This window comes from Camelus bactrianus, chromosome 3 (genome assembly GCF_048773025.1).
Source record: "Camelus bactrianus isolate YW-2024 breed Bactrian camel chromosome 3, ASM4877302v1, whole genome shotgun sequence".
NCBI lineage: Eukaryota > Metazoa > Chordata > Mammalia > Artiodactyla > Camelidae > Camelus > Camelus bactrianus.
Window position 1 is genome coordinate 114,348,880 of NC_133541.1, and position 22,777 is coordinate 114,371,656.

General features: G+C 43.0%; 1 protein-coding gene across 5 annotated transcripts in view; it reads left to right on the forward strand.

The window, feature by feature from the left end:
• The window catches only part of LSM11 (LSM11, U7 small nuclear RNA associated), a 770,662-nt gene that overhangs the window by 696,961 nt on the left and 50,924 nt on the right, over positions 1 to 22,777 (forward strand). Inside the window, exon 1 of one of the 5 annotated variants that reach the window (XR_012505718.1) lies at positions 18,017 to 18,133. The exons of the other annotated variants lie outside the window; for them this stretch is intronic. The gene's annotated coding sequence lies outside the window, so the exon portion shown is untranslated. Of the gene's footprint in view, positions 1 to 18,016; positions 18,134 to 22,777 lie in introns of those variants that run through there. 5 annotated transcript variants of the gene reach the window in all.

A 22,777-nucleotide genomic window follows, 5' to 3' on the forward strand; every position in this document is an offset into this window, starting at 1 on the left:
TGACGGTATTTCTCCATTTCTTTTTTTTAAGTCGAGAAAACCCTTTAGAACAGGAGGAAATAATTTGTCCGAGATCCCACGGCTAATAAGTTTCACAGCCAGTGTTAGAAGATCCCACAGTTGTCTAATTCCAAAGACTAAATTTCCCCGTTTTGCCTTCTTCCTTAGAAGGAGAAACAAAACTCAGAAAGGTTACTTTTCTTTGTTCTCAGTCAGTGTGTGTGTTTGGGGTTGGGGGAAGGTGATGGTGGCAAAAAAAAATGGAACCATTCAAGCAAGTAGCATTTCCTCCACCTAATAGCCTTTTTGCCTGATAGTAAGTTACAGGTCAGGAAAAATGGAAAAGTTCTTTCTCTGTCTAATTCAGCATAGGAAATCATTATGCAGAGGCTCTGTTGCCTCTTTCAGAATAAAATGTAACGTGACACTTTGGGTTTAACTTTTAGACGTGTACAGCCAAACTTTCTGAATTTGTTGATATATATTGTCTTCCAAATTGTCTGCACTCGATTACCTGATTGGAGATGCTGTGCTTTGAAAAGGCGTGGAGCGCATCCTCCAGGCGTCTGTGAGAGCACCCTGGGCCTATTTATCAGATGGCTTGCTAGTGTTGCAAACAGAAGGATCTTTGAGAGGTGCAATGAGTTTGTGCAGGTGGTAAATATAAATCCATCAAAGATAAGTTCTCTACCTCTCTGATGAAATGGATTCAGAGAATGAGAAGTGCATGAAATGCATTTGCTCCTATGTATCATCCGCCTGCAGAAAAGAATTAAAATTCTGACTATTCCTCTAAACGGGTATGACAGTATCATTTGACGTATATTAGACAAGTTCAGATGTTAGATCTTAATTTATGTTTAAGAGTAAGCTTTCAGCTTTATTACATTTTTAAGGAACCCCTCATACATACTGTTTACCAAAAGGCAGACCAGAGTGACACTTTTTGTGTCTCTTGTTTACTAAATTGCAATGTCAGGATAATAAATGCTGCGGTTGGAGTATGTGTGTGTTTCATTTCTCTGAGGGAATTCTGTACTTCAAGGGCTTTCGTCTTCAGCATCGCAGATAAAACACGACATCACACTCTTCAGTGAAAGAGACACTTTCTCCTTCAGGATGCCTGTTCAGCTGTTCCACAGCTGAAGAGCTGGGAAGGCTTAAATTACATTCTTTTTCCTGCCATTAAAAGGGAACTGGGGGGAGGAGGGTGGGCAAGAAACACGCATCTGGTTCGACTTCTTTGCCAGATTCTTCATTTAATTGTTTTGTAATTTGAAGGAAACCACAAATGACAAGATGAAATGGCTAGGAATATAAATACAGAATTTAATTGTTCATGTCAGGATTTCATTTCCCAAACCACGGTAATCCAAGTCGCAGTTTCGGACCAACAAACAAGAAAAACATTGAAGACTGCTGCTGAGTTTGCTCAGTCCCCAGGATCCCACCTCCCTGCCCCCCACCGAGTTCAGAGAAAGTGTTTCAGTCAGGAAGAGAGAGAGGAAGAGAGAGGTGCACTTCTCACGTCTCTCTGGATTTGATCCCGACAGCGAGGATGCAAGATTTCTCAAGAAAAGCCATTAATTACATCAAGCCCATGATCCTAAATAAACCAGCACCCAAGTGTTAAACACTGAGTTCTCTGTTCTGTGTTCTTTTCAAGTCTTACGAAGTCTCCAAATTCTAGCTTTCCAGATCTGTATCTCATTCCCTTCAAGTCCTGGTTTAGGCTACATTAAAATCTAAGAAAGTAATTGAGGCTAAGATGCTATCGACTTAGAATGTTTTGATTTGCCATCTGACTCAGATAAGTTTCTTTTTGCCAGCCTGGTTTGCAGGCAGAAATCTCAGAGTCTATTACAGGATCAGAAGGAGCGGTGTTGGGGGATGGAAGCACCTCTGTGTATCTACAGGCGGCCAATTGATTTCTTTCTTTGAATCTGAACCTTGAACGGGGGGATTAGTTCTTAATCTTATTTCAAGGTACTATTTTATAAGATAGTTTGTAGGAGTGATTGGTTCTGCCATACACTGAAGCAATTTAAATCCCTTTTATATAGACATATTCATAAATCATGGAACAAAAAAACCCTAAAAGAGTCACAAGAGAGAAAAATCTAGAATTACTAAGGTCATGTGCATGATTAGGAAAGTATATTATGAAAGGAATTTGTTTATCCTGAAGACCCTGGTGAGGTTTTAAAGGCAAGTGTATTCTATATACATACTTTAAAATACTTTTTTTCAACAGCACATAGTAGACATGACTCACGGCTTGATGAGATATGAAGCCTTAAAATTTATATAAATACTTTCTGCTAAAGAAAACTAAAATTTTTATAAATACTTTTTGCATCAAGAAAACTATATTCACAGTTTTCCCTCTTCCTGATACTAGTGGGAAAATCCAGACAGATCCTAGTTACCCATCCAGTGTGGTCCATATTAATGGCTCTCAATCTTATTTACATTGAATCCCCCCCCAAATCTATCAAAAATCTTGGTTTTATCATGATGGGGAAATTTTTTTTTTTCCCTCAATGAGAAAAACTCTGTTTTGACAGCTACACTGTTATATTTTTAAGGATGTCAAATACCGTAGTAAAAAGTATTACTAGGAATGGATTGTGTAGTTCTGGCTTTAAGACTCAAATAAATGAGGACAATGGTGCATTGTTTCTTGGGTTGCATTATGATACTTTCCAAAGATTTTCTGTAAAATCTATAACTAGGACCAAGAGGAAATAAGAGTCAGGTTGTCTGTGTGGCTAGAAGTTAACATGTAGACTAAAACTGGGAGTGGCCGGATTCTGCCACGTGTACAAAAGATGCAGATGCAAAGAACGAAAGAGGCACAGGGAGACAGAGCTGAGAGAAAGGGAGAGATGGAGTGAGTTCCTTTCAACTTCCTAGTTCTAACTACATCCCGAGGTCCAATCAGTTCTTGCCCTTGGTTCCTATGAGAGACCCTTATATCTCATAATAAATTCTCTTTTTTGCCATGAACTGGTGGCCAGGAGTTAGCTCTTATTACTGGCTGCTGCCCAATGAAGTCAGGTAATTTACCCTTAGGAGGTTTTGAAGATATTGGCCTGATTTCCCCTATTTGGCTGCATGTTCTTCTAGGACCCAGAGCATCTTGTTTCTTCTGAATGCACCCATGGCTTGGTTCAGGGATCTGACTTCAGCCTGTGCTGCCACATTGGGGGTTGGTGGAGTGGATTAAGATGAAGGGATTTCTCCTGACTTCCTAATTTCTCTGGGAACCATCTCAGCTCTTCTGAGCTGCCAATCTTTTTGGAAGGAGGATTCAAAAACTATGCTCTACTTGATGTTCTCACGTGTCTCAATAACAAGTTTATACATAAGCATATTATATATAATTTTTCGCTAAGACATTGGTGGGAATCTTACAGCAGGCATCTTCTGATGACTTCAGTGCCAGTTCCCAATTACCAAAATTATGTTTTGAATAGATTTAGTTACATGATGTGTAGAAGCCAACTTTCCTTTATTACATTTCATATTTTGTAGTTTGACTTTTAATTTGCTGTAATCTTATTTGGAGAAATTTCATCCTTGGCTTTAGAAGGGAAGTCTTGCAACCTGCTTCTTGCCATGACTAATCGACTTTTGACCATTGTTTTTACTGTGATGGCTACAGTTTCTTCAGTGTCTTGGTGGATTGGGAATCACAGATGCTGCTTTAAAAAAAAAAAAAAAAAAAAACATGGTCCTGTATTTTAAATTTATTCATTCTCTCCTTGGTAAGTGATCATGTTGGGATTCTAAATTAGTGGCCCTCAAATTATAGAGCACGTCAGAATCACCTGAAGGCCTTGTAAAAATGCAGATTGCTGCATCCCACCCCAGCGTTTCTGATTCAGCATCTGGGGTGGGTCCTGGTAACTTGTGTGTCTAATGTGTTTCAAAGTGATGCTGTTGCTGCCAATCGGGACCACACGTTTAAAACCACTGTCGAGAGCATAAAAGAAAGAGCTGCTCTTGGCTTTCCCCGTGTGTTACTCAAATCACCAACTTTTCATTTTGTTCAGCCACTAAACTAGTATCATAGAAAAACCACCAGGCTCCCTTTTATTGAAAATCCTTGCTATTATCATGGTGCAACTCAAGGATATAAGGAGCTGTACTAGGCTTATCCAGAGAAATGGAACCAATAGGACACACTGATATTTATTAATAAACCAGTGGGATGTATATTTATTAATAGAGAGTTATTATAAGGAATTGGCTCATGCAGTTAAGGAGGCTGAGAAACCCCAACATCTGTAGCTGGCAAGCTGGAGACCCAGGAAGGCCAGTAGCATAGTTTCAGTGCGAGTCCAAAGGCCTGAGAACCAGGAGAGCCAGTGATGTAAGTCCAGTCCAAGTGCAAGAGAAGACGAGTATTCAGCTCAGTTAGACAGAGGAACGTCCCTTTCACTCCTCCTTTTTGTTCTATTCAGGTGTTCAGTTGGTTGGATGAAGCCCACCACATTAGAGGGGGAATTTGTTTTACTCAGTCTATCAGCTCAAATGTTAATCTCCTCCAAACCACCCTCGCAGAGATGCCCGGAATAATGTTGGACCAAAAGTCTAGGTACCCCATGGCCTCGTCGAATTGACACTTAAAATTCAGCATCACAGAGGCCATTATTATTGTTTATTGAGATATTAAAGCCAGAACTACATGGTTCCTTCTCAGCAGTACTTACTACTGTGGCGTTTCATATCATTAATAATTAAAGTTCATGAAATATATAATAAGGTGGGTACCAAAATAGAAATCTTTATATTGGGGAAAAATAAAGGCGTATTTGTTTCTATTACGATGAAAACCAAGACTTTCAGGTTTATTACAGACATTTTTATGTTGATTATAACCAATTCAAGGCTATATGATAATTCTGTCACTGTCTGTCTCGTACAATGCTGTATTTTCTTGAGTAGGAAAGAAAAGTGTGAAGTTGCTTGTATCACTGACCCTCAACCTACAAGATTGAAGACTTTTTCTGATCCCACTGTTGAATTGTGTGTATTTAACTCTTATATTTTTCTCATACTCTTATTTTGTGGGGTAGAAAGGCTTTGAAGGGGTCAATATATGGGTAGCCCTTGGGAATATGTTACAAGTGTGAATTTCGTGGGTATAGTGAGGGGAAAAAGGCTGAGATCCACTGCCTTACGAGACCAGCGGCCACTTCTCTCACCTTGGATTTCACCAGCTGTTAATAGGAATCATAACTTATTCTGGGTGATCAGTTTGTCCCCACTGTGGACATGGCAGGGTTGCCAGGCAACATGAAAATACAAGTAATAGTCTTATCATTATCACAGGTGATTAAAAGACATGGGAGTAGGAGGGGTCCCAGGTACTGCAGTCGAGAGCCATTCACAGCCAAAGCGGTATTGACCTGGGGGCTGGAGGCAAAGATTGACGTGAGGGAGACGGAAGGTCAGGACTGTGAGTTGGAAGTTGCCGGTGTCCACATCTGAGGAGCATGTGAGGTAGGTAGGATTCTAGGTCCAGCAATTCAGTGCTGAAGGGAGGAAGGAAGACTTCAGTAGTCCTCATCATTCATGCATTCATTCATTTATTCATTTAACAAAGAGTTACTGAGAGTCTCTTGTGCATTAGGCACCGTGCTGGGCCCCAGAGATCATGAGATGGACATCCAGGCATGGTCCTGCCTACCCACAGCTTACACCGTAGCAGGGAAGACCGGTCAGGAAGGATTAATTATCCCATAAATGATTTCATTCCATTTCTGCTGTTATTAATAAGAAATATGTACAGAAGCTTGGGCATTCAGGAACAGCTTCCAGGAAGAAGCAAAGCTATTTAAGCTGAGACTTAAAGGAATGAGAAGAAATTTAATTATGTTTAGAGGAAAGGGCTGGAGGGAAGAGGAAGATGATGGGACAGTGTTCTTGGTAGAGGAAACAGCAGGTACGAAGTGGCTGAAGTGGAAAGGAGCACAGGGTATTGGTGAATGGATGCAGGGGCTGGATTTCAGCCCCGACTCACGCCTGCAGCCAGGGGTCCTTGTGCAGGATGCAATCTGCAAACTTACACAGTAACCTGGGTTCTATATATGATGGCAAATTCTCTTTGCTCATTTTATTTGGCCTCTCAGTTGTGTTTCATACCAGTTCACCACCACCTTCTTCTTAAAGCTCTTTCTTCTCCAGGTTCACATAACCCCACCCTCCACTTGTCTTCCTTCCTTTTAGGAAAGACTCTGCTACTCCTTCGTTCTCAGCTGGCCTCCATGTGCTTTTGCATCCCAAGGTTCAGTCTTTAGTCCTCCTCTCCTTTTTATTTACACACTACACTGGGGATCTTTCCTGGACCCCAGGGCTTTAAATCTCAGTACTGTGATTGTGGTTTTATTATTACCTCCAGCCCTAAGTTCTCCTTTGAGATCCACATTCTTGAGTCCTACTGCTTGTGTGACATCTTTACTTATGTATCTAACACACATCACCCCATGCATGACATTGATTCAGCAGATCTTCATTTTTCCTCAAATCCTTCCTATGACTTTCCTGTCTCCCTCCCATCTCAGGAAATGGCACTTAATCCATGCAGTTGTTTGGGTCAAAAACCTAGGAGTTATACTTGAATCCTCCCCCCCACCCCCACCCCCTTTTTTTTTTTTTTTTTGATGCCACTGTCCATCCATTAGCAAATCCCATCAACTCTACCTCTAAAATATCTCCCACACTTTTATGACTTTTCACTATCTCTGCTTCTCCCACCTTAGTCCATGCCACCATCATCTTGTACCTGGACAGAGGCAACAGCCCTCCACTGGTCTCCCTGCTTCTACCTTGTCCTCTATAATCTCTATTCTATCAAGAGATTAGGAGACTGTTTCCTTACATCCATCTCTCTAAGGGGTTCTTATTTCAACCAAAATAAAGTTCTTCCATTGGTCTGCAAGATCGTATGTGGTGTGTTCCCTGGCTAACTGCCTACAGCTCTCAACTCTTCCTCCTCCTCCTCTTCTCACCCTTATTCTAGGATCAAGATTGGAATGTATAACGAGTAGGTAGTTTCTAGGCCAATGGCCACACCTACATTGTAAACTTAGACAGGGGTTGAGTGTACAGCATGTGGCTGATATTTACACTTAGCATCTCCTTGGAAGGGAGACTACTGAAAAAAAAATGTGGGCTCTAGGTCGAGGACCTGGATTTTAGTCCTGTATCCAATTTTGTTATGCCAACTTCCAAACCTGTCTTATGCTCTGTCATCAACTATACACGGGAAATTATTCTGCCTGACCTGCGGGTCTGTAGTAAGGATCAGCTATTCTTACCAAAAGGCGTAATATGACGTCTGGCACGTCGTAGATAACCAGCAAACCACACTGGGCGTGGCGGGGGCACTAATGCTTTGACTGTCCTGACTGAAGCTATGAGAGTTCTGTGCTGATCCTAGTCACTGTCTCCTCCTTGCCCTTGTATTTACTCTGCTTGATTTCTACTTGCCCTTTCACAGCTCTCCTTTCCCTCAAAACTCTTTCCCTGACCACCTCTTCCACGTCCTTCATCCTTTACGCCAGTCTCTCTTTGCGTTCTTACCACCTGTTCATGGGCATATGTACTCACTCATTTGTGCATTTGGTATACTCCTCAGGGATTTGTTGAGTGCCTCCTTTATGACAGATTTTTAGGCTTCAGCAACAAACAGCACCACTTACCGTATTTAAGCTCTTATGGAAATAAGGGTCAAAAGTAGCACATGTAAGGGATAGGCGCCAAGCCTCATGGCGTGGTACCAGCACATAGCGGATACTCAGTGTTTCATGACTTTGAAGACTGCTGAGCGTAGCAGCAAGTGTAGGGGATCTGGGGCTAGGTAGACCTGGGTTCCAGTCCTCGCGTTCCCGGCAAGTACCTGTGTGACCTGAGCTACGTCTTCTCCACTTTCCATCCCTCTCACCAGTATAACTGATGCTTTTCTCATCCCTCAAGCTCAGCTCTGGGAGGCCTTCCCTGACCCATCACACTCCCAAGTTCATCCCTTTTCCTCTGAACTCTTAAAATCCTAGGTACCTCTGTTTTGGTGCTTAACCACATCTGGCATTGTGTCTTTCTCCAATTTTTAAGCTCCTTGAGGGATAGAAAAATCATGTTTGTGTTTCTGTCTCAACTCTAACATAGCACACATGGTGGTCAGTCAATGTCTAAGCTGGTTCTAGTGAAATTTGCCTGCTGTCCTTTTTCTGCTGCCCCACTCAGTTTGCACACGTCATTTGCCCTGGTTAGTTGTTTTGGAAGCATTGCTGAGACATTATTTGAGTATTTGACCTTCCTAACCAAAGTATCAGCTCTCCAAGGACAGGGCCCCCATCTTCTCCTCCTTGTTTATTACTCCTGCCAACCCATGCTCTGCTCTGGTCTGTGTAAATGTCCCCTGTCCATGTTGTTGACCAAGCAACTCCTCAAATGTTAAATCCTTTAAAGAGGTCAGCAAAATCCCTATTTTGCCATTTTCCTTGTTCTTTGAGGACAAAAGAATCCCCCTAGAATTTCTTCTGTGCTGTTCACTTGCCATCAGCCCCAGGTGACCTCACAAAGGCACAGCCTCTGTAGGTAAAAGGTATTTGTTCATCTTTATGAATGTCAGTCTCTTGACATTCGTGGTAAATAGACAAGTTCTCAGTCTTTTGACATTCATAGCAAATAGACAGATCCTTCAGTAAATGACAGTGGACCCAAGCATCACGTTAAAAACTCTTGGGGATAAACACTCAAGGGTAGTCGTGGTTCAGGCTCAACTTTCAAAGGCTTTGTAATGTGCTTACCTCCAAAAAAAAAAAAAAAAAGAAGTATGCCGTCACCTGTTACAGCCCCAACAGCAGCATTTTTAGAGGCCTCATCTATATTTAAACTTGCTCTTGCTTAGTCAGGAGCGGAGATGTTGCCTGCCAGCGTTTCCAAACAGCGAGACAGACATGACAGCTTCCCATAGAACAAGCACGCTTGCAAGGGCTGCTGCTTTGGTGCTCATCGCTGCACTGATTTGCCAGATGATGCTGATCTTAGGCCATTTCGGTAACTTCCTCCCTGATCCGCAACAGACTGGAGGGCTCTGGGCCTCCCAGTAGGTCATTTAAGCAACATTCTAGTCATTATTCATTATTGGATTAACAAGTACTTGTCGAGTAGTTACTGTGACCTGAGCACCTGCTACTACTGAAGAAGGAGATTGAGTGATGGTTAAGAGCATGGACTCCGAAACCAACTTATGTAGATTCAAGACTCAGAATGTCCCACTTATTAGCTGTGGCACTTGGGGCCGCTTATTTAAGATCTCTGTGCCTCAGTTTCCCCATTAGTCAAAGAAGAAGAAGAAGAATTGTTTCTTCATGAGTTGTTCTGAAAATCAAGAGTTAACATCTGAAGTGCTTAAAGCTGGTTAATGATGGCTGTTGTTCGTGTTACTACTACGTCCCTGGCCCTGAAAAAGGTTCCTGGAGATACAATGATGAGCAAGGTTGCTAATGTTCTTGCTTAGAGTTCAATAAGAGAAATTAATAAAATAATTATGCTAATGGCTCTATACCTTAATTACAAGTTAGGATAAGGGCATATATGAGAAAGGAATGTGAGGCCATAATCACAAAGGAACCTGTACGGAACTTGAGTATTAGGTCTGCGTTCTACCTCTTCTGTAAGCGCTAGGTTTGTGTTCTGCATAATCTACAAGCACTAGGCGTGGGTCCTCTGTAATCTACAAGCAGATACCCAGGTCGCACAAATGGAGGTAGAGCAGTAGGCCGGGAAAGAGTAGAAAGAAAGAGCTATAAAGGGTCTTTCAAACCACAGTAAAGATTTTAGTCTTTATCCATTTGGGACTAAGAATTCGTTGAAGGATTTTAAACAGATGGGGACCCAGTGTCTGATCTGTGTTTGAAATGAGAATTCTCGCTGCACTTTGGAAAATGAGTTAGAGAGGTGCCTGAGAATAGATCCGATGAGATTGCCTAAGTGACCATCTTAGTGATCAAGGCACAAGACAAAGGTAGCTCGGATTATGTGGTGTAGGTAGAGATGGAGATACGTAGACTAGATCCGTCTCATGTTGCCTGGTGTCTTCTGTCCTTGGAATACCAGCTCTGCCTTTGCCCAAGCTGATGGACTGGTTTCCTTTTGTGAACCTTCTGCTAGACTCTGAATATTCCCAGATCTCTTAATGGGAGGGACAGACCACCAATTGATGTTCAAATGTTCAGAAATCATTTGCTTACATGTGTGAGATCTTCTGGTGGTGCTGAGAGGCCAGAAGAAAATGCATATACATGTTCAGGGGGGAGAGAAAGGAAGGGATGTTGAAAGAAATTATAAATTCTGTTGTCATGCAGTGAACGTAAAAGTGCTCCAATGAAGTGTGTTAACCATGGCTTTTCCAAGAACGGATGAGTTTTATAGGAGGTGCACAGCCCTTTGGCACCTCCAGTGGAAAAGCTCATCTCCCTGAATATGGTGAGACTTTCTGCTCTTGCACGAAAGCAGACTTTGGCTAACATTTCACAGGCCTGTGTTGACAGTTTTCAGATAGGAAATTTTCAGAGACAGAGGTTTGGAAAATGGGTCTTTAGCCAGAGTGCCTGATGCAGGAAGAAAACATTTGGAATTAGATTAGAACCTCTCCATTTACTTACCAGGAAACGGAGACAGGATAACAACTCATACAGTGTGAGACACTGACATGGCAAGAGGCAGAAAGGATAAACACTCCGAATCTTGCTGAGCTCTGTTGTACACTAGGGTCTTCACCGACCTGGTGCTTCTTTAATCTTGAAGGCAACGCTTGGGTATTTAGTGGTAGCCTTATTTCTCAAATGAAGACATTTCAGTTCAGAAAAGTTGAACGATTTGCTCAGAGTGGCTCGGCCTGGAAATGCAGATAAGATTTGCACCTGCTGCCACCTGGTCCTCCTTGCAGTCCCTTTTTGCTCCCTGAGGCCTCCATGCTTGTGGCATTGTTGTCCCAACCTTAGCCGGCTTCACTGGGCCGCTCTACAAGGGCTTTCCTCCTCATTCCTCTCTTGAAAGTGTCAATAGCGCCCTTTGGGAATAATGAGAAAGCAAGGCAAGAGGGGAATCAACTGTACTGCTTTTCTGTTTCTCTGGCACGAAAGCTTAGCGCTGCATGACAAAATACTAGAAGAAGGAAGAGAAAGCTATTGTATAAAAAAAATCAACAGTAAAATGGGTTAGAAACATCACCATCCACCAATAATGCTTCGTAGCATTGAAATTGGTACCAGGTGCTACTTTCTGGGGGTCTGATGGATATGCCACAGGGAGCATTGTTATTAAACTTGGGTGCATGTTCCATGTATTTGCGTAGAATCTCTACTTTGTGTCCCCCACAGGCCCTCCTGGGCCCAGCCTCCATTTGATAACATTCTTGTCATCAGAACGATGAGCAGTGGTCTCTTCGCTGGGACATGACTTGGTTATGTGGAGTGCCAACAGTCTCTGGAAGGAACTGACTGCCTGAGTCATAGGCAGATGCCATAATCAGATCTCTAACAGCTGTAGCAAGGATGTGTTGGCAAGTTATACTGGAATTCTAGGATGCATTAAAAATATATGTATTCCAGTCCTTATGTGCGAGTCTCAACCTTGTAGCTTTTTCTTGATCTTTTTTCTCTTCTGCATTAGTGAGGAGACAGTTCTTTCCCCTCTCCTTCGATAAATCATATCCATAGTTTTAGCCATTTCATTGTCTCATCTGTATTATTAGTAATTTTAAATCAACTGAATTTTTAATACTTAGTTTCATCCTAAACATAAGAGACGTGGGATCAAAGGTAGTTATATTTCTCTATTTGCATTAGTATAAATGTAACACTATTTCTCCCACTTACCATCCATATTAACCTCCCATTGGATCAGTGACATACATACTGTATGGGAGGAATCTCTTGTACCGTAAAAAGAGGCCAACTCTGCTACTTAAAGGCCATGTAGCTGCAGTTATGTTTTTTTTTTTTTTTCCTTTCTGAACATCAGTCTCTCCATCTGCAGAATAGGAAGGTATCTACCTACCTTCTAAAGCTGTTATGAAGTCTTAGAGAATCAGAGCTAAAATTTGTCATTTCATAGCGTGTGCCAGAGACCATACCACGTATTTTCCTATTTAATCCTGACAATGATCTTGTGACAGAAGTACCACAATCATGTCCGCTTGACAAATGAGGACCCTAAGGCTTTGGGTTGCTGTGTAACAGGCCCAGGGTTCTTCTTTCATCAAGTGGTAGGGTAAGAATTTGACCCCTGATCTGCCTGATACAAAGCCCTGGCTCCCAACCTTTTACTCCACACCTTCAGGGTGTCTGGCACCGTGCTTGGCACCAGTAAGTGTGGAATAACCATGTACTCCTTTCCCATTGTTTGGAGATACCAACTCATGTTGTTCTATCCTGGCTGCTCGAGTCTCACTGGCCAGAGCTGCCTTCTTCTCCCCCCATGGCCACCAGTAGCATGTTACACAGAGCTGATGCTCAGGGGCTGTTTGTGGATGACTTCACTGAAGGCTCTAGGATCCCTGTGGAATCACCTCTCACATTCGCCTTGAGGAAGACGATTTTCACATCTCTCTAGTGGCTCTGGGATAGCGTGGTTGTAAACACAGAAACTACCTAAGCCCGAAGCACTCACCAGCTGACGGAGTCTGAGAGTCCAGTTCCCTGGTTTTTCCCACTAGATGAAGACTTCAGTCTCCAAAAAGGAAACTTATATAAACACTTTCTGTTGTGTACATTTTCAGAGTGAATTAGGAATCAAAATTAAGTTTTCATAGGGAAGAGAAGAAAGATTGCATTTGGATGTTTGGTGTCTAGGAAGGATAAAGGCCAGTATTGACCTGAGGAAAGGGCACAGTTAGAGGAGAGAGACTTCGCTTGCTTCGTAATTCCCCACAGAACTCTTCCTCACTCTGACCATCTTCACTCCCCTGATATAACCAGGTATTAACCTTTTATGTTTTATGACCTGATCTCATGAAAGCGATTGGCCCTCTTCCTAGGAAAATGCATGCCTGTGCATACACATGAATTTGTACACAGTTGCAGGGACTAAATGGACCCTCCTAAGAATCGATGGACCTCCCCCCACCCAGATTAATAATTCCACAGGTTCTGGGGACTTGATGAGATAATCCTCTCAGGGCAAGAAAGCAATCCTTTTGGGGTATCTTTATGTTTAGAAAACTTGATATTTGTTTCTTAGGAACTAGAATTGTTAGGACGCATTCCAAACAACAGTCTTCAGTTTTGGCATTTTCATTAAAAAAGAGTTACAGTAACACTACAATTTCTTGCTTTGGACAATGCATTAATATCCTATTACAGCATGTAAGCAGGAAGGGAAGAAAAGATAACGAAAAGAGACACAGAGATATGCCATATCAACTATTACAATGAAACATCAAAAATCTGACCATTTAAAAATAACGTTCCTCTGTATACACTGATGCACAACATAGAAATAATAACAATGATGAAAGGAAAAAATTAAGTAGCCTTTACAAAGTACCAAGCATTATTCCATGTGCCTTAGCTAATATGTGTGATCTTGTTACCTCTTCCTCCACGAAAAGGAAAATGTTTTCTTGTTCCTAGATGGACAGAATCCAGGGTGAAGGGGGATTTAAAAGACTCCATTAAAATGACAGAAGAGTTTGCATTACTTCATTGTAATGATACTTTATTATGTAAGTTTTTATACCTCCGGGGACTTAAAGGGATCCACTGAACTGGCCACTCAGCAGAGGGGTCCAAGAATTCCTAACCCTCCAAAGTTCATCTTGGTGGCCACCAGTGGGTTAACTTTTCCAAGGCCCGAGGCTGCCTTTAGAGGAAACTTGTGAAGCAAGATGCCTCCCTTACCCGCATTGTTCTCTAGGAAAACTCTTGTTTTCCACCTCGGTTGGTGTTTTGCAAACACTTTATTCCAGGGAAACTGGGGGCCATGGGGAATGGAATGCTGCCCACGAGCCAGATGTTTGTAAACCGTAGCTCTGAAATGTGGCACAATACCGCAGGCTGTCAAGTTGTGTAAAAGCTAAAGCAAAGACAAAAACAGAATGTAATATTTACCAGATGAGATTTTTCTGTGTATGTAATCTTGCTGGAATTTTGGGAGTATCCAACTCTCCTACATTTCAAAATGAGCCTTGTGTCCCACCCCACCCAACCCCCAGCCCTCACCCCCAGTTTTTCCCTCCTGCTCAGGGAAGGAGAGCTGGAGTGAAAGGCTTTGTCCGAATAAACAATGAGCTTGATGGTAGCCCTCGGCAGTCAGCTATACATCGAAAGATGCACAAGACTTTTTTGGCCCCATCTCAGAGGGAGAGTCCTGAAAATATTATTTCTGGAACAATTCTGAGAATTAATGCGAAACAATGGAATATTGTGTGTGTTGGCAATTTTTTATTCAGGATAAGTGATTCAACAGTTATATAAACTGTACGTTCATTAGCTTGTCCAAAATTTTAGTGTGTATAAAATAAAACTAGATTCAGATGAGAATTTCCAGTCATGTGGGAGAAAATACTTTTTTTCCGTATGACTGTTGATGTCATTACGCTGCGTGAACTCTGACACAAACGAACAGCCTAAAGAAACAGTTAGAAGATACCCATTTAAGGGGATTTAATTTAGAAAGACTCAGAATGGGAAGAAATAGGCAAATTGTAAGTGCATGTGAAATGCAAGCCTTCTGAAGAGGCATCAGGTCATTTGGGTTGTCATTTTGAAAGTAATCTGAAGAGTTACATCATGAGATCTCATTACCAACGGGTGCTCTCTCTGTTGAGAGAGGAAGTGAGAACTTTGATTCAGTGGCTTCGTTATGACACATTTGTGAGCGCTGAGTCTAGGCCAGCAGACTGGTACCATGTTACCTCCCCCATTACAGCTGGTTAGGTCAGGGGTAGACTCATGGCCCAGGGGAGCCGGTCTATGGATTCGGTGATGACTAATCCCGTTTTCCCTTTCTTTGGAAAATCTGAACTAGGAGCCCTGGTGCCTGAGATCAGACAATGGTAGGTTTCTAAATTGAAAGGGCACATTCAGATGGGCAGCGGGAAGGCTTTTTCAGCCCGGTGCAAGCTGGAGGGTTAGTAGAGAAAGCCAGTCTGCCCAGAGAAGTGGGAAGTTTGGTTGCTTGCACAGAGAAAAGGATATAAGATGATGTATTCCGAGAAAGAGAAACATGGTGAGCGTAGATGGCTCGAGAATGGGTGGTTTTCCATTTCTGGTCCCTCTAACACCCAGAAACAGGTCACTCTCCTTCGTTTAAGCTAGCTAGGTAGGTAGCTAGGTAGATTTCCTGTAACTAAAACGCATACAGGTCCTTCTTACACAGACATCAGTCTCCAAGAACACTTCGATTGTAGTACAAGTTCCAGCGCCGGAAAACCCAACACTAGAAAATGTCCATTCCTTCACATTTCAAGTTAAGAAAATTGAAAAAAGTTCAAATTTTTACACACAGTGATGGAGATTTTTTAAAGTTGTTGCTTACTTAGTTTTTTTTTTTTATATATATATATATAAAAGTCTTTTACACATTTGGGTGACACTGGGGTGCAGAAGAGCCGGCATAAGAAATGGGTTTGCTGGGGAAGGTATAGTGGCTGTGCTTGGCATAAATCTGTATTTGATGATTGTTTATTGAGTGGAATTTGTGCCGTGACACAAGTAAGGTGAGAGTACGGTGGGTTTGCAAATGAAACTGCTAATAGCTACATTCCAATTCGACCGTGGACGGGTTGATTTCCATTCTTTTTATCCAGCTGTGTTGAAGTCAGTGAAACTGTACGTGTTAAGAGCAAATTAAATGAAATAGATACTGTACATGTGCATTATGGGAACCGTAAACTCCGTAACCTTAGCAGAAGATTCCAGAGGAGGAGAAAAAGATCCTTGTGGTATGCTAGTGAATCATTTGAAAGAAACGACCTTACTTTCAAGCCCCACTTTTGACTAATGGAGGTTCTGATGACAGAAGATCACGCTGCCACTTTGGGAGGTCAAGATTCTAGTCTCAAATTGCCATTAAGATGGATTTCTGCATCACCAACCCCTCCCACACCTTACCCAGCACCTCCCTTCTCCAGTCCCACCCCTGGATTTCTCAGTACGATATGGCTTTCCCAAACACTGAGCTGGAAAGTAAGGGGTTTTATTTTTGATGTGTTTTTGTTTGCTTGTTTGTTTTGGAATTTATTTGTTTATTTGTTTTTTTACAACTTTAACATACATATTAACAATGGATACTGTTGGGTAACACAGGCTGGGAACCTTGCTAAGCACTTTGCATATGTTTTATCTCTTTAAAAGTCACAGCAAACCCAGGTGATGGGTGGGCATTTCCTGATCTCCCTTGTACAGGGGAAGAAAATGATGCCCACAGAGGTCAGGTTACATACCCAGAGTGACACAGCTCTCAGGGCCAGAGTTGGGGTTTGCCCATAGCTGGCTGCACAGCTCAGCTCGTGTTGTAAATTACGTTGTTGTGTGCTTGAGTCCTGAAAGACCCCATCTGGGGGTCACCTCTGATACTATTTTTTCATAAATAACCAGGAGCCTGGATCAGAAAGCTATAGATTCTGAGAAAACACCGGTTCTCAGTTTAGGTAGTATCATTTTTCATGTGCTGACTAACCTGCAATGATCTTGAAGATTTTTTCTTTTTTCTATGTAAAAACAAAATCACCCCTTATTGTATATCTACAGCAGCATGTTAAGTCAACATGTAATCAATGTTTTATACACTTTATAACTGCGAAGGTTATTTAACTTCATATAAATTAATATGCATACCTTTAGACTTCATGCTTTGAGACTGTGTTATTGTGAGACCCCATTTCAAGGGACCTAGGACAGACCCACCTCCTGCATAAATTTGTGGCAGCAAGACTCAAGTCATAACATAACAAACACAGAATTCTTTGGATTTACCTGCTTTTTTCAGGAATTATTGAGAGAGAGAGTTGATCTCTCTAAGAATAAATTGAGGCTGTTTTTGGAGACCCGTCTTCCAGAAGAACACAAAGTTCTCACATTCTGGTTTTCAGTTTGTTTTTAAGGTTATGCCAAATTTCCATTTTAAATGTAATATCAGGATAGAGTTTAACCTATAGACCATGTAAAAGATCTTCCCCAAAGCAGTAAGGTGAGGGGCCGGGGTAGAGTAGGGAAGATTTCCACCTGGCAGGTGGACATTGGCTTTGGAGGGGAGGATGATTACTATTTAACCCCCTGGCAGTTCCCCAATAAGTTGTAAGGTCTCTCATTCTGTGTCCTTCTGAATTGAACACTGTTGGCTTTGCTGCTGTGCTAATGCGGGAATGGGAGTCACAATTATGCAAATAAACATTTGTTTAATGGAACAAATTGTTCTATTCTGGCTCCTTTAGCCGCGTTGCATGATGTTTTGTTTTTTTTTTTTTTTCCTTTGAAAATAAGCTGACATTGGAAAGAAAGGAAATGTAATCATTACCACGGGAAATAGAGTTTGAAGATGGCAAAGGAGCCGAAATAGCAATTGTGGAAAGGGGAATCCAAATCATTTGATGTCACCAACTGTACTATTAATAGGGCTCCAAGGAGAGGAAGGAGTGAGCGAGTTCCCAGAGCTATTAAGATTCCATCAGCCCTTCCCCTGCTTTCAGCAGTCCTGTTGTATACCTTTGATTGTTGGCATGGATTCAAAGCATGGAAGGGTACTTCACTTAGAAATTCTCTCTCACACATGCAAAGAAGGATAGGAGATTAATGAATACGATGCCTAGAAAGGGAAGCCTCAGCGCACCACCAAGCAAGAATCCTTGGCAAATTCAGTTCACACATTCCCCACGCACACTTAACCCCCTTGATCACTCCTCTCTCCACCTCTTTTTCTTTTTTTCCCTCTGTTCCTTGTTTTCTATCTTTTTCTCTTCTTTAAAGAGAAAACGTCATCTGATCTGGCAGGGAATGACAAACCTCAAAAGCAGGTATTTTGTATTCTAATGACAAACGTTACCCTGGGGCAGCGACCACGACCCGGATGCACACACAGAGAGCGCGTTATCCAGTTGTAGCTGGGACAATGCCTGGTAAGCGGAGAGCTTGGGAAAGGCCTTCCTTCAATGGCTGGGTGCATTTTCTTTTCTGGGGAGAGTCCGAGTCTGCAGGTGGGTTTCTCTTCTCACCCACTACAAAGGATTAGGGGCATTAGTTAAGACTGCAGCCCTCACCCTTATCGGAGTGGTCAGAATCCGGTAACATGAGGCCTTTCTTTCTCTTACTAAATGTGAAACGCTGCCCCAAAGAAGGCAGTAGGAAACCCTTTGTGATTTCCAGGCTTAGACTTAGTTGAAGCTGCTTCTCTGAATTTGTGGTGCATCCCAGCTCGGAGCTCCCCTGCACGCTAGGCTGGCTTTTGTCGGAGTGGGATTTAGGGCAGGGGGAGGGGAGAGATTTAAGGTTCCTGCTAAGACTGTTGGAAAGGGAAAGTTTGGCTTTTTATTTTAATTAGTTTCCTTTGGCCCATCACTGCCTGAATGGCCTTGGAGATAGAGCACAAAGGGGAAGACTAGGGGCTGTTTGTTTAACTTTTAAGAGGCTGCTGAGTGGGCTAGTGTGGACCGTGAATCGTGGTTACGTATATAGCGTCATACATGCTACCACGCAAACACATACACAGAATATCGTGGGGGAAATAAAAACGGGCCATGAAGGCATATGCATGGTATCTCTTTTTAAAAATTGCAAAATGTATGTATTTTGGGGGGAAAAAAAAGCCTAGATGGTAATAGACCAAAATGTTAAAGGAGGTTGTTTTGAAATGGGAGATTTGTGTGGCTTCATTTTTTTTTTTCTCTTTGCTTGTTTACAGTTTCCCTTTTTTTTTTTTCTAGCATGTTCAACTGTACGTATATTTCCATTTTAAATTAAAGCTAAAAAAGTAAGATACCAAAGGGACAAAGTACATGAGACTTCCAAAGCGTGGGTCCTGCCCCCTGCCTCATTCTGGCTGAGAAAGGTGGGACTCAGCCATTCTTACATCCTTAGACCCCACTTGTCAAACGGGGATGATATCTGTACCCTCCTCAACATTGTAAGCATTTAATAATTTAATACCTAGGACAGTGCTTTGTAGAGTGACTAAGGAGTTGCGCTGACTCATATTTGCTGTCCGTCTAACTGGGAGAGCCTAGCCCTCCCTTAAGAGTTTTCTGTGAGCTTCCACCAGAAGCCCACCATCTTCCCGGGCCCCACTGGAGCCCCCTGGTTTCCATCTGGCACTTGCTTCACCATGGTGGGAGCAGTGGTATGGGTGTTTGGAGTTGGGGTGGGGGTGACTCCTGGAAATCTAGTCGGGGGGAAATGGGAACCCTGTAGAAGTAGCTCCAGGATGGACTTGTGGCTGCAAAGGAGATCAGATAGGCTGGAATTTAGCATAACCAGCCTGAATCTCAGCTTCCTCATCTGAGAAAGGGAGCTGTCATAGTGGCTCGCTCGCTGGGACAGCACACGTAGTCATAGTGGGAAAATGACCTTGTAGAACTTAGCAGAGAGCCTGGCCCAGAGTGAGCACTCTGAGTGTCAGCTGTGCTGCGCTTAATCCCCTGACCGTCCCTGCTGACGACGTTCAGCGCTGATTGCGGGGGAGAGTTCTTATTACAGACTGTTCACTAATAGTGAGAAGCGATGTCATGTGGATTCGTGAGAGCCTGGATGGCGTAAGAAGGTAGTGCCCAGTGGGCTGCATTCTTCTGATGCTAACTTTCCCATCTTATTGGTGTTTGAAATGCAACAGGCTTGGTCCACCGAGTGACTTCGGGGTTCTGTTAGATTCTGCCCAAGAGCGTTTTCTTTGCCCACCCTAGGAGACTCAGGGAGAAAGTCAGGGAGAGAGTGCAGTGATTACAGCAATGAATAAACAAAGCTGTAACCTGAACATTTCTCCCCATCCAGTGCTTCAGGGCTTGCAACTCACTTTACAGCTTTGCTCTGACTGCCTAAGTCAGGGGCCCCGTCATTTCCTGGAATTCGCTGCGTCAAGTAAGGCGGCATGGAGGATGGCGAGGAACACCTTCTGAAGCCCAGGGATCTGTTTGGCTCCTTGCTCCTCTATCCCTCAGTGATTTGTCCCTGTCCAACCTCTCAGCTGTCGTAAGAATGAGAAATGATGTATTTAAAGAGCCTGGCAAAATAACTGCATATAATAAGCACTTAATATACGTTTTGTTATTATTAATACCCCTCCTGTTACAAAGCTGAAGTAAGAAGGGAGGAGAGTCCTCTTCTGTCTGGTGCTAGACAAGCAGCTCCCTGTGCTGGGCTCTGCTCTGATCACCAGAGCAAGCACGATGCAACACCCTGGGTTCTGGAAAAGACCGAGGAGCTAAGAGCAGCCGATTCTGGGCCATATCATGGTTGTCTGATAAAAGGATACTTAATCTAAAATTGAGAGAACAAGGGACCTCTTTAGGAAGAATAATAAAAACAGTAACAATTAACATTATTGATCATTAATTATATATACCACACCCTGTTCTAAATGCATTGCAAGTAGTAGTAAGTGTTTTAACCTTCAAAGCAACCATCTGAGGCATAACATGCTCACCGTGTTTAACAGATAAGGACATTGGGTCCTCAGGGAGGTTAAAGAACAAACAGCTAGTAAATTTGAGACCTGAAATTCAAAGCTGGGCCATGAAACTCCTGTGCCCATGTTGTGCGCTGTGCCAAATTCATTTCCACTATCTAATGGGTTGTCAGGGGAAAGAGAAATTAAACATCCTCTATTACCCTGGGGGGTCAAAATAGGGCCAGTAATGGAAACTTCAGGGAGTGGGGTTTCATCTCAATGTAAGTTAACAGTCATCAAAACTTCAAGGGTTGGCAGCCACATGAAGTGGTGAGTCTTCTGTCACTGGAAGTATTCAAGTAGTGGTTAGACAGCTATCCGGGATGGGCAGGTTTTGAGGGGATTCTAGTATCTGGAAATGGGCTGCAGTAAATAAACCCTAGTTCTTCTTACGATGCTGAGCTTCTCCTGGTCCTCGCCTGACACATCGCAGTCCTTTAGTAAGAATTTCACCAAATGAACTGAATGAGTCCGCTGATTCCATGACCGTATCAGACCAAAGACTTACCGAATACGTGCAGAGCAAAACTGACCTTTTCTTCCGGGTGCCTGGAGTGCTTAGTGACTTGAGATGTGTCAATCAACAGGAAAGGTTATCCTCAGATTGTAGTTTTATATTTGACTGTTTTCTTTGCTATAATTGGATTTTAAAATCTTTGCCCACAGAGATAATGCCTTACCTAGTATGAAACAGAGCACATATTAGGGGCCCTAAATATGGTGCTAAATGATGAAGTCAGTAGAAATGTGATTCGGTTCCAGGTAAATATTCTAAATGCTGCCAAGATGTCCTGGGTCAGAGGTCCATCCTGAACGACTCATCCATTCATTTACCAAAAGTTGATGATTTTGCTTAAATTAACCTTTACTGTGTACCAAGTGCTGCACAAAGAATGAGAATGACCCTGCCATCAAGGGCAGGCATCAGCCACGTGAGGTGGTAGATAAACTCAGAGTGGAGAAGGCACAGGAGATGCCCTGCGAGCCCAGTCGAACTCAGCCTTGGGGATAAGGGAAGTTCCAGAAAAACTCCAAGCCAAAGAAACTGGATGTTCAAAGACCCAGAGCAGGTACAGGGCCAGGCAAAGGAGGCGTTTAATAACGATGTGTTCCCATAATACAGCGGATCTGCGGGGCCACCTCACATAGACCAGAGGTTCTCAAAGTGTGGTCCCTCGCCTCGCAGCTTCAGCGTCATCCAGAAACTTGTTAGACACTCAAGTCCTCGGGCTCTACCCCGGACCCGACTCGGGAACTTTGGAGGTGGGGGCCAGCGCTCTGTGTTTTGACAAGTCCTCCAGGTGATTTTGAGGCATGCGCAGGTTTTTTGTCCTCTGTAGAAACCAGGCACCCAAATAAGATTAAGCCAACTAAATTTTCCCCAGACACATACACACACAGACACACACACACACAGACACACACACCCCATGCATGAGATTACAGGTGAACACGGGTAGAGTGTCATTTCTCAGAAAAGGCAAAGCTCTTCTGCCCTTCGATCCTTTACAGTCTCAGTTTGGGAGGGGCAGATGGCCCGAGGGGTCAGCGTCTGGGGCAGTAACACACAATAGGAGGCTAATACGTGCTGGCCCGGGCAGGCAGCCCGTACACCCTCTCTGATGACGGCACAGCTTCAGCAGTTCCTCCTTGTTCTCACAGGGGTGAATGACAATTTGTGGCTGCTTTCCCGGGTCATTCGAAATCAGGGATACAGGTCTGCTTCCTGGGTCTCCAAGGACAGCCCTGAGGTTTGGGCTTTGAGTCTCTGGACAAACCAAGGAAATAGAAAGTGAAAACAAACATGGACGTTTATTTTCCTAACTTGCCAATTGCAAACAGAATTTTGTTTAATAAACCATGAAATGATTCACAGAGGTCTGTGTATTATTCCAACGTGCAGCTGGCTAATGTAAAAGAATCTTCTCTCTTGGTCTTTCAGGCCATGTACAATTCCCAGGCATGCCAATTTTATTTAGTGGTGAGACCTGTATCTGCCTTGTGAGTCGGTGTATTGGAAATCCCACTGTCAGGTGGGCATGGTGAACAAGAATGTGCAGGGACAAATGAGCTGCTGTTAATCTCAGACACTCCTCCCCGTCTC